A 12768-nucleotide genomic window follows, 5' to 3' on the forward strand; every position below is an offset into this window, starting at 1 on the left:
GAAAGCATCAGATAACGAAGGTGGTGGACCATGCACGGTTATACCCAGGTGAGATGTGTGTATATCCTAGGTGTGATGTAGCGTGAAGAGAGCAGAGCAGCACAGTAGATGACCCAGATAAGAGGATTATTAGTTTATAAAACATCTCAACTGCACAGCTGGGCTGCGATAAAGAGCTCTCCGCAGCTTGCAGTCAGCTGTGGGTACTGTGATAGATCGCCACCCTGCAGCTCATTTGCTCCTTCAGTAAGTTGTCATAGCGGACTTCATATCTTCACTTCAGCGATTATTTGTGTTATAACAGTGATATCTAGCAGAATCACCCATGTTTGCACATAATCTTTCTTAATGGTGTGCTGAACTGCTGGTAGGCAGGTTGTCCTGTTCCCTGAGGAACACCTAGCGCGATAGTCACACAAAAGGGGTTGAAGACTGCGGCTCGACCAAAATTATTGCAACTGTGTGCAATGAACTAGTAGTTTCATTACCTTTGGAATGGCTGCTTTGAATATGGGAGCCAGGTCTGAGTTGCAACCTCACCGGTATCAAGCCTGTGATATAACAGGAATAAGCTGGAGTCAATCTTCCGTTGTGCTTCAATGGAGTTAAATTGGCAGTTACATTAATCTTTTTTTTGTTGTTGTGATAATACAACACCAATTACTTGTAATAAATAAAAAAGAAAAAATCGCAAATCTGTTTCCCTCTACACACAGAGAAATTTATCTTAAACAAACTTAATTACTTAAGTTTTATTAATTACTTACATTAAATTCAGAGTCCAACAGAAATTCAGAAAAAGATATTCTTTAATATTTAAAAACATGCAAACATCCAATGTATGAGAAGAATATGAAACCCGACCTCCTCGAGTAATTTCAACATATCCAACGAAGCTATGAACATTTTTTCCTTAATACTTCCAATAATATTTCCAAGTTATAGCCCTTGGAATTACATACTTTTTACATACAAGAGTTAGTTTCTTGAACGTCTCAGGGATGAAAAAATAACTTTAATGCTAACTCCAACTCCATAACCTTTGAATTCAAAAGATTTTTTAAAAACTGTATGGTGGAATATATCATAGCTTCAACAGCAAAATTCCATGTTTATCATTCATGTCAAAACAAATATGAAAGGCACCTTTCATGATACCATTTTCATCAACCATGATTCCTTCTTAGAATTCTTAAAACTGTCCTGTTTCACATCATGAGTAACTTAATCACTTGTGAGCCATACTGAGCTACTGCTCCTACTGAGCTGCTTTTTTGGAGAAATGAAGTTACAGCAGTTTTAAAGCTGTATCTCAGCTTCTTTGGGGGAGCGATCTCCAATGCAAATGTGTGTATGAGTGGGCTGCATTTATATGGTGTTTTTCTAGTCTTAGCCACCACTCCAATGTGCTTTATGAGTATATCACACTGACACTTGTTTTCAGTGGCTAATTATATTATGGCTACACAGATTTCCACACAACTGATGTTTCATGCTTTAGTACGTATGCGCGTGTGTGTACGTGTTGCCTTTGTGTTTGTTTCTAGTCGCCTGGGATTATTTATTCTTACTGTGGCTTTTCTTGTCATCACTGAAGGCAACAGAGATTTAGGATGAATAACAAATTATGAAGACTAACTGGGAACAGTCGTGCAGATGGGAGGAAACCGGTTCCAGTGAGGTTTTGCCGATCTCACGACACCATGCTCATTTTTAAGTGTTCCCATGAACGATGTTATGCTAATGGCCTTTCTGAGTACTTCCTGGTCTATGTCCAATCACGCTGCTCAAACCATGGTGACAGCAGGTCGTGCTCCAGAGAGAATGATTTGCACGTCTATATGTAGATAGAGGTGGGATGGGGGACAGGCTTAATGGGCTGTGAATGTCACACACATACAAAAACACACAGTATTTAGTGCTGTCTGTTTGTGGCCTTGATGAAGTTATGCAGCCTTGCAGATCTTTGTCTTTGAAACTCTTAAATTTACCTCTGTAACCCTCAGATCTGTACAGTAGGTTCTTTAAAAAAAAAAAAAAATCTAATTTCTTCATGTCTCTTTTGCAACATCTGGTTCTGTTCCTTCAAAGTACTCCAAAGCCAGCATTTGGTCTCCCTGCTGGGTTAAATTCACCACGCTTTGGGACCGCGACACGCACACAGCATCTCTCAACATCCATCCTCTCATCGCTTGTTTTTGTACCTCGTATTCTGTCCTTACTTCCCATCTGCTTTGCAGTGCCTGGAAAACATAACAACACGGCAAAATGATTTCTTTCAGACCATTTTAGCTTCCATTTACATTGCACAAATTTAAGTAAATAGCAGAACCACTGATGTTTGTAATGGATTTGAGCACTCAAGCTGAACTTCTGACAGAGAAAAAAGGGAAACATGAACAGATGTTTTAAATAATGAATATAAGTCAGTACAAATGATAAGGTTGTGCCATGTAGGTAATACTTTGCAAATAGTGAATTCCTAAAGTTTACAGAGCCTTCAAGTTTTCGCACTATTTGTTTTGACTTTGGGTCATCCTAAAGTGGATTGTTTTTTTTGTAAAGACTCTGAACAAAGTTCTCCACTGACACCACCCCCACCCCCTGCCCCCAGTGCTACATCAATGGCTGATACCCTCTAGAACTTGGGTTTGCTATTACCTGGTTACATGGAGACAGAAAATAATACAGGCAGACAAAGTAGGTGAGCTCAAAAATGAGGAAGACTAAGGTAGGAACAGACACCAGGTACAGACGGCTAACAGGGAACAGGTGAACACAATCAGATAATAATGGAGGAAAGAACAACAACAACAGAGAAAAGTTAAAACACAAGCACGTAAGGAACTGATGCCCAAAATGAAGCAGGATGTAACAGGTACTCTTAAAATTCCTTCAAACTGTTTGCTTCTAGTACAGTTTGGATGACGTTTGATGCTAAAAGCTGCAGCACAAGCTAAGTGTTAGTAAGAAACATTATCGAATGCTTTGCTGTATCAGTAATGTTGATAATGATGTTCGTCAAGTGGAGTTGAACCCATCTCTTCATAGGAAATGGGATAATCCAACAAGCTATTGAGTAATCTTGATTCTTACTGACTATTACTGCAAAGCTAGGGTCCTTTAAAAAACACCAAAAACAAAACAAGCATACATTCATTTGAGCATGTTAAATCTAACATTATATTGTCTTTTTTGTATGTTTTGTTCATTTTTGTTTTTACAAACAGTTGAATCAGTCACTGCAATGAGCCGAGCAGTTAGCCTTGAGCTCAAAGTGAAGTCACGAGGTCCAGGCAGAACAGACAGCTGAAACATTGCAGAGGTTGGTTTGGAGGGAAAATGTGATGTCTCCATGCTGATTATTCTCAAAAGGGCAGCTTCTATTTGCTTTTTTAAAACCACATTAGCCCAAAATTCCTGCATAATCCATCGTGACAGTTGAGCGTTTGCAGCTTCCTAACATCTTTATTAGCATACAACCTAAAATTCCGAAAACGCCTTTGTCTTGTTTCCTCAGTCTTTCATGTTTGAAATGGCAGGCTTTACCTTCTTCACCGTGTGCTAATAAAACTAACTCTTAGGGTGTATATGAGGAATAAGGATAATGCCTGCATGGCCTCCCTAAGAGTAGGATATTAGAGAGTTCTGGAACACCTCAAAGTCTATAAACACAGCAGGACAATGGAGGCAGCAGCAGTGACAGTCTTTGTTTAAACGATTGATCCTCTGGTGAATGGAAGCAACCAAGATATAAGCTCTAAGCATAACTCGTGGTTTTAAGAGGAAAAACCAGTCACTTTGCCACTTTCTGAAGGCTTATCTCCAGGTTCAATGGCTGGTTAAAAGTGTATTCAGATTACTCGTCCTTAACTTGTATTTGAAGAAACTGGAGACAGACAGCAATTAACTTGCATCAGTTAAGACTGCAGGCAGCTTTAGTTCTTGCCCCTGCCGATACACAGTGTATTTGACTTACACTTTATTGCCAAAAGTATTCGCTTGTCTGCCTTCACACGCACGTGAACTTGACATACCATTCTTAATCCATTGGGTTTAATATGATGTCGGCTCACCCAGTAAACGTGGAAGAAAAAGCAACAAACCTGACCTGATATTACAGTGTGAGGTTTGGACAGTGCACTGTTTAGTCACAGCTGAAGACACGCCTCTTGTCATCAATAAGGGAACTCAGAATAAAGCTGATTGAGGTCCATTATGAAGTTTCAGAAGCACAAGTATGCAGTGAGGTGCCCATAGAAACCTTAACAAAAGCTTTTTACATTTTGAGCAAGATTTTTAATATCAATCAATATATGACCTATTATTATTTTTCCTCTCTGTCAGTTTGTGCAGTGTGTTCATATGTGGAACAACATTAACAGAAACTCCTCTATGATTTCCACGAGTAATCCGTATAGAGAGGATTTGTATACATTCCATTGAGGCACTTAAGTCCCGGATCCTTGTCAACAGATTTGTGTTTTATTGGGTGGAGAAACAGCAGTAAGGGCTTGTGGCTCTGTGGGCACCAATCATGCCAGCATAAACACCTCTGACGTAATAAGCAGCTACAGTTTTCCTCGGAGGTAAATGCTGGTATCTGTGTGAGCGGGATTACACGTGTATGTACGTGCACACGAGTGGTTTGAGAGGAGTGTAATGGAGTAATCACAGGATATTAACTTCAGATTAGGAGCTTCTGCAGACTTATGACAGACATGATTATATTTACTGATAACTTAGCTTTTCAACATAATGTTATTTGATGCTCATGTAACAGGACATTTGATTAAAAATGATTCAAAAAGTCATTCAAAAGAATAAGAGATGGTTTTTAAACATGTAGTACTGACATGTGCTGATTTAGTTAATGCTGGTTAAAGTTAGGTAACTTTATACACAAAAACAATCTTGGGAAATGATTAGGGAAAGATTATGGTTTTGGTTGCAATGGCAATTTTATTAAAAACACTCCACCCATACAGCACTGCCCTCCTATAAAAGTAACCCACGATGGACTAAAAAAGATAAAAAAAAAAGATGCAACAGAGCCAGACATATGGTTGCTTTTATTCCCTTCAGTTTTATTTCTGCATGCCCAGGGACGGATCTAGCCATTTTGTTGGCCTCACATGAGATAAGGATTTAGGTAAAATGATTATCATCCATGTCAGTTATTGTTAAGAAAATACAGTATCAGTTTATTTATCTTGTGCTTTTGTTTTATTGTTCTCCCTTGTGTCATTATTCTGTTATGTGTTTTATCCTATTGTACAGTGTCCTTGGGTGTCTTGAAAGGCGCTTTATAAATAAAATTTATTATCATTATTTATTATTATTATTTAAGATTTTGGAAAGCCTGAAAAATCTGTACATGTATTAATGAAATAAAATAATCGTCATTGCTGCAAGGTCACTTTTCCTGTTTACTTTTCTGATTATACAGGTAACATCATACAGCGTTATCTACATCCTGTCTGCATGCACAACGAAAAACATCACACTGATTTTGAATTTAAGGAAAAAAACAAAGATCTTTTGAACTGCATTCAAGCTCTCGATTTTTTAAATGTAAAACTGTAAGTTGTGTGTCCTTAAGTGTGTGACCAGACCTGAAGTGGGTTACCATATTAACTATGTGCATGAGTTGTTAGCTTTTTACAGGACCCTCGGGTGTCTCTGTGTATTATGGCCACATATCTCTACGTTGGTCCTGCCTGTTCGAAGGACATTGTTCCAGAAGTCTTGAGGTTTGTTCAGATGAAATTTAACAAACCTAAGCTGTGCAGCCATGTTTCATTAAAGAGAACAAGCAATCTTTTTATACTTGTAGCGTCACTAGCTGTACAATATTGAACTGTAACGATCTACCTGAGTCATGTCGAGTCAAGTTGAGTTTTATTGTTAGCGTACGTCTGCTTTCACTGAAGTGCTCACACTTGCTGATGATCAATAGATCAATTTCTTTTTAATTAGTAGCACCTGGCTGCTATTGAACATTTTAATTGCTATAGAAGCAGTAAGAATTTGTTTCCGTTTCATTTTCACATGACTGTTTATGCAAAAATCCTGAAAACACTAAAAGAAAGTAAAAATGAAGAAATACTCACAAAATCAATCCTGCTCACCCGCAAACCCTTTACACCCTTAAAAAAGAGAGAGAATTAAAAGGGCTCAAAAAGTAGCAGGATGTATTTGCAATTGACCTGGATAGGCTTCAGGCTCAAACTAAAGTAATAACTTAATTGGATGAATATGTTATGCCACACATTTACTGAAGAAGCTAAAATGAACCCCAGTATAAAGTCTTGGAGCGTTTATCGAAACATCTATTTACCTTCTTAGATCTTATATTAAACTCTTCAGATTTTCTAAACATGTAACTGCTTCTGTGTTATCTTGAAAAGATCAGATTATAGTTTCAGCAACTTTATACTCTAGGAAGCTAGGAAACACTATGGCATCTAAAATTCTGAATAAAAACAAAGGAGCTTATCAAAGTTTCCACGTGGCCCCTTGTGGTTACAGAAACAATAAATTGGCCCTAAGGTGGTGCAAAGCTAACTTGATTCCAACTTTTTCAGACCTCCTTCATTCCCATATGACGGTGGTCCAAGTACTAACAGATTTCACACTGTTCTTTAGAACCTAGCAAGGTGTTTATACACTTTTTTCCACACATGCAGTGGTACTTTCGCCATCTTTTTAAATCAGACACAGCACAAGTTCACATTTTGCACTGATTTAGGCCATTTTAATAGAACTAAATTAACATGCATTATGTAAAATAAAATGAGAAAGAAAAAGAGATGCAGTAATTCAGACAGCTCAAAACAGCAGAAACGGCCCTTATCATAATAGAGGGGTTAACTGGTGTTGCTGGCTGACTAAGAGTTTCAGTGCTGAATCTACTTCCCTGGGATATTGTCACATTCCACTGAGTCGCTGGCCAACAGAATCTGTGGTCAGCCGCACACAGTTTTACTGTGGGAGAGCATGTTACTGAGTATGAATGCCAATGAAGTGATTGATATCATCTATGTTGAAGACTCTGGTCTGTGTGTGTGTGTGTGTGTGTGTGAGAGAGAGAGCGATGCCTTGTTCTCTGATGTGATTTGTGTAAAGGACACATGTTTGATACATTACTTGATTTGGACCATGACATTTGCGTGCGGCACACACTGATCAGAACTCTGTCAAATAACATCACCCGTGATATTGCCAACAGCACATTTATAAGTCTGTGTGCAGATGGGTGGAACGGGACAAAAAGGGCTAACGCATGACAGAATGATAGAGACAAAGTTATGAGGAATTTGCAATCATTTGCCTTTGTGTGTGGGTGTGTGCGTCTGTGTGTGTGTGGACATTCTTCAGCAATCTCGTCACTGAAACCAAAAAGATGGAGCATCACTGTATCAAAACACAGCGTCTGTGCTGCTTTCAGGTTATCTAATTGGCTCCAGATGGAACAAATGAACGTCTCTTCTGAAAATAGATTCGATGGTTTCCACTGGCACAACACACACACACACACACACACACACACACACACACACACACACACACACACACACACACACACACACACACACAATATTGTATGCAAAATCACTTGATCAAACACATCGACGCCCACACATATAAAGTAAAACATGTAAACATGCATATTCATCACATGCATACTGTAAAAGTAAACTACTACATGTCATACACATAAACACACACATGTTTTTATACTTTCTGTAACTGTTTAGGAAAAGTCGTTTATCAAATCATCTCTAAAATTGCAAGTGTTGTAAATATGACAGAAAAAGGCAGAAGTCTGCAACAAGCTAAGAGCTCACATTGCAATTAATACTTTTCAAAGTATGCTAAGGTGGAAAAACTTGTACAAAAAGATTTAATTAAGTTTTTATAATCAGATCAAAAACTCCAATGAACAGCTACACCATCACCAACATAAATAGCAGCTAATAATCCATAAATATAATCCAATCTCAAGAATAAGCTAAAATGTGTGTGATTTAATCACACACACATTTAAGATAACGGCTGTGCTGTGATTTGGATGTAAAATGATCACTCAGAAAGTTAGAAGTCTCTTACATTTACTTTTCTCCTCACGCAGTCAGGGTGTTTATGTCTATATCACAAAACCAGCCGAAACACAACTGAAAGGTGGGCGCCACAGAGAACTCTAATAGGCTCTTCCACGGTGTGTCTTTGTCCTGTCTCCCCCCTCCCCTCACCCCCCAACTGGTTGTGGCAGATTGCTGCCGATGTGCTGATTGTTGAGCCTGGTTCTGCTGGAGGTTTTGTCCTGTTCAAAGTGAATTTTTCTTTCCCACTGTCGCCAAGCCCTTTCTCATAATGAGTTGTTTGACTGTTTGGGTTTTCTCGCTTTTATCGAAGGATCCTTACCTTATAATATAAAATGCGTTGAGGCAACTGTTATTGTGATTTGGCAATAAATAAATAAAATGAAAAAAATTGAATAGCTATGATCATCATGAATACCCTATTTTGATTTCCAAAAAACACGACACTTGGCCCAGTCATGAAGAACTTTAATAATACTGTTTGCTTAAATAAACATATTTAACATATTTAAACAATGCCTTCTCTGTGCGGTTAATGAATTGTGAAATACAAAATGCCATATAGACTTTCTGTGAGCGCAGAACAACCACTCACAAAGCAGCAGTTCGGGGATGACGTCCCACGTATCTGTCCTCTGTAGGCCTGTAGGAAAACCCGGACATTTTCATCAATCTCGAAAATCCTCCAGGCGCCCCAGACAAAATGTGAAAAGTAGACATGTCCGGGGAAAAGAGGACAGTTGGTCCCCCTAATCACTTCTATGTCAGCTGATAGATTTGATTGCATTTGATTGCATTGATTCAAACTGATCAGAAACATCAATAATTAAAGAGAATCCCTCAGCTGATGGTACTGATGTGGTCCACAGCTCGACTTTCAACATTCAGGCCACAAAATTTGTTCTTTGCAGTAATATCTGGGATTGCATTAGTTTTCGATCACAGCTAGTGCAGTCACAAAGCCAAGCATGGTGGTAACACTGTGGACCAGGAAGTGTGGATGTAGCAACGTCTTCATGAAACACATCATGCTACACCCAGGGTGTTTCCTCTCGGTCGTAATCAGCTCACCAAGCTCCTCCACCTTATTGATCACAAAAGGACAATAGGACATGAAAATACACTGTGGTTGTCTAATAGCTACAGTGTCAATGGTCATTCGTCAGTCTTTCTTGTTTCTTTTTTTTGCCTTTTTCCCCCCAAGATTTTGTGTTTGTTATTCTGCAGTAAAGCTTTAGTCCTCGCCTTAAAATAGTTCCATTGAGAGACTTCTATTCATTATATGAAAGGCTTCAAATGGGCACAGAGGTAAAAAAAAAGAGCTCCCTCGCCTTTTGAACTCAAAGTTCTGTACACGATGAAGTCTTGTGGCCAACCAGACTTGTTGTTGTCAAAGCGAGCTAATATATGGCAGAGTGATGTAAGCAGAGCTATGAGGAATTTGTAATCTCAAGGCACTTATAAAAACTAAGAATTATATGGCTCTTCTGGGCTTGCCAGATTTTACAGGGCACACGTGCATGTGTTAAGTCATTTTGGCATGTTTGATGCTAAGATAATGTACTCACCTCTATCTCAAAATCACCTTTCAACCCGCTGACATATGACATATGTGGTGAGGGCTACTGAGCCATGCTGCCTGACCCGTGAGTCTACATTAATCATTTGGGACAAGAAAAATTGGTTAGCATGCTGCAGGTGCCAGAAGCAAATAAAGTGGACAATGTCCAACAGTCTTTAAGTTGGTAACGACAAGAGGTGTTGGCACAGTTCAGATACACTGGGACTGGTGTTTTGAAAGAGGATAAATCAAGCAGAATACATTATCAGAGAATGTGCAAGGGTTATCAATCACATCCAATCAAATCAGCTCCTCTCATTTCTTTTAAGGCATGGCAATCACAGCCATGACGTAGTGGCATGAGAACGTCTAGACAGACTTCTTCATCCTGCCATGAAAATACAGCCAAGAATAGATGGTATTTATTCTAAATGTTTCTACTAACCAACTTTATTTTTTAAATATATAGTGTATAGTATACATAACATCCAGATAAGTTCAGTTCTTGCTTTTCTAATGAGGGATAGTTGTAGCAATCAGTCCAAGAAAAGTGAAGAAGAGTGCTGGCAAACAAACATCAGTGTAAACGTTTTGCATGGAGGTTTCAAAAGATACCCTCATCCTTTCATCCGGTTCAAGATGAATGTAATTGAATTAATATTTCATTGTTACAAACAGGTACTCTGCTTTATCTTTGAAGTGTGTATCATCCTGTTAGCGTGCCTGTGTTGGAGTTCAGGTGGAAATTATTACACAATGGGGAACATATTAACAATGTGCGTCCTATTAAAGATTTTCTATTGCATTCAGCCCTAAAGGATTGGTTCCGATCACAGAAGCTTGTCACTGTTATGAGGCCTAATTCTTCTCAGATGATCAGTTTTAAACACACACACACACACATGCATGTACAGTGGGGGAACTCTGTTGATGGGAGAGTTAACCGATTGACATGTTTCCGTGACAACCCCAGTCTCCTCCCTCCAGTGGACAGCATTGGGAAACTCCTAATGAGTTTCCAAGGCCAGAAACACTATATCACTTACACACACGCACACACGCTCTCACACACGCCCACACACACAGCGGCCTGTAGAGCCAGAGTGAATGGGATTTATTGTTATTGTGATAACCTGGGAGTCCAGCAGTGGTTCAGTGTGGCTGAAATAAGGCGGCTTTAATAAGCCCTGATTTAAAGTGGGACTCCTGGAGGAGTTACTCACGCACACCTACACACACACACACACACACACACACACACACACACACACACACACACACACACACACACACACACACACACAATCTTGGAACAGCTCTCTCTCAGCCTTTCTCATTCTCCTTCACGTCCAATAACCTTCACCTTGTGTGTGAGCAGGGCAGAAAGCACAGAGGTGTTCATGTGGATCATTTCCATTCATCTGTCTCGAGTCGTGAAGAATCGATTCCATCACTGCTACGTCACAAATGTGTGTGGGCACATGTGTGTGTGTGTGTGAGTGTCCCTGTGTGTAACTTTACTGTTACATCCCAGGGGGATCAGATCTCAATATATCTAAACTAAGCAGGCAGCCATGACAAACATTAGCCTTTTGAATTATGACCCGTCTGCTAGATGCCGAGTGTGTATCTGCTGTGCGAGTGCAAGTGTGTGAATGCGACGGTGTGTGGCTGTTTCCAAGAGTTTAATAGAGAGTGCCTAGTGCACAGTTCATAACCACAAGATGTTTTCAGTTTCATATCAAAATTTTTTAAGGTAATATGGTTAATGGCAGTGCGTGCAGGGGTGTAGCTAGGAGCTACAGTTCTGTGAAAACACGAGTACACTGTTACTGCTTCCACAGGAATTAAGAGGGTAAGTAACAGCCAGGTGCCGGTAATTACATGCACTTGTTTAACTGATTAGCAGCAAGTGTGAGCACAGCTATAAAAGCAGATTCAATCTGGCAGTTTGCGAATGGTCAGGAGAAAGACTTTTCTTAAAAAAAAAAATTGCTGCAAAGCTTCGCTTTGGAAAGTTGCATCGGAACAATAAGACTTCTGGAACAATGTCCTCTGGACAACTACTGACCACTGACCAGCTGGCAGCATTAGTGGAAAGGATACGAATTAAGCTCCCACCGTTACCTACACTTAATTTAACTTAATACATACAAGTATTTGAGGCTTATGTACTGATATTACTCTTCTGTACTTTTCATTTAATAATATAATATGTACTTCTGAGCTTCCAACTTGCCTTTGAATCCTTAATCGAGTACCTTCTCAGTCTTGTCGACAGAATTAGTTGAGGTTTGCAATTACAGCTCAGTTCCATTTATTTCAGTTTTATTTAAATAGTGCTAATTTACAGCAATAGCTTCTTCAAGGTGTTTGCTGATGACAAGTTAAACCCCAGAGGGTTAAAACACTGGCCAGATGTCCAAGTGAGGTGAACACCATGTCCACGAGCACATTCACAGAAACATGTGATTGTGCTCTCCTTCTCCCATTTTTAATTGTCTTTCGTTTTGACTCAGTCCACTCCTCCCTCGTCTCCCATGCAGTGATTTACAGGCTGCACATTGGTATCACAATCAGTCTGTCTTACAGTCTTGTTAACAGCGGTATCCTGACACATTACAGGCAGGCAGATTACACTGACCTCATCTGAAATAGTTTTTATCTCTGTATACACAGTTTTTGGTTTACATCTTGACTCTTGTAAAAGTCTGAGTCAGACGCTATGTCACATTCTTGTGTGATCACAGTGATCTACAAAGGTTTATAACTTTTAAAATTCTTTGTTGGTTAATCTCTATTGGCTTTGAAAAGAATTACTTGGGGTTAAAACCAATTTTTATTTAGGACATACATTTTCTTCATTTAGGTGTCTCAGTCTCATTCAATAAGTGCTCCCTTTTTCTGTGGTGATATGTTGAGAGCTCTGATGGATGGGTGGTATGTATGAATGACTGTCTCTATTTATTGAAGGTGGAGGACACAGACGCTATGTTGTTAGGACAGGACTCAGACCATGACCTTGTGACCTTACATCCACACACACACACACACACACACACACACACACACACACACACACACACACACACACACACACAC

Source organism: Astatotilapia calliptera, chromosome 5, assembly GCF_900246225.1.
Source record: "Astatotilapia calliptera chromosome 5, fAstCal1.2, whole genome shotgun sequence".
In the NCBI taxonomy this organism is placed as follows: Eukaryota; Metazoa; Chordata; class Actinopteri; order Cichliformes; family Cichlidae; genus Astatotilapia; species Astatotilapia calliptera.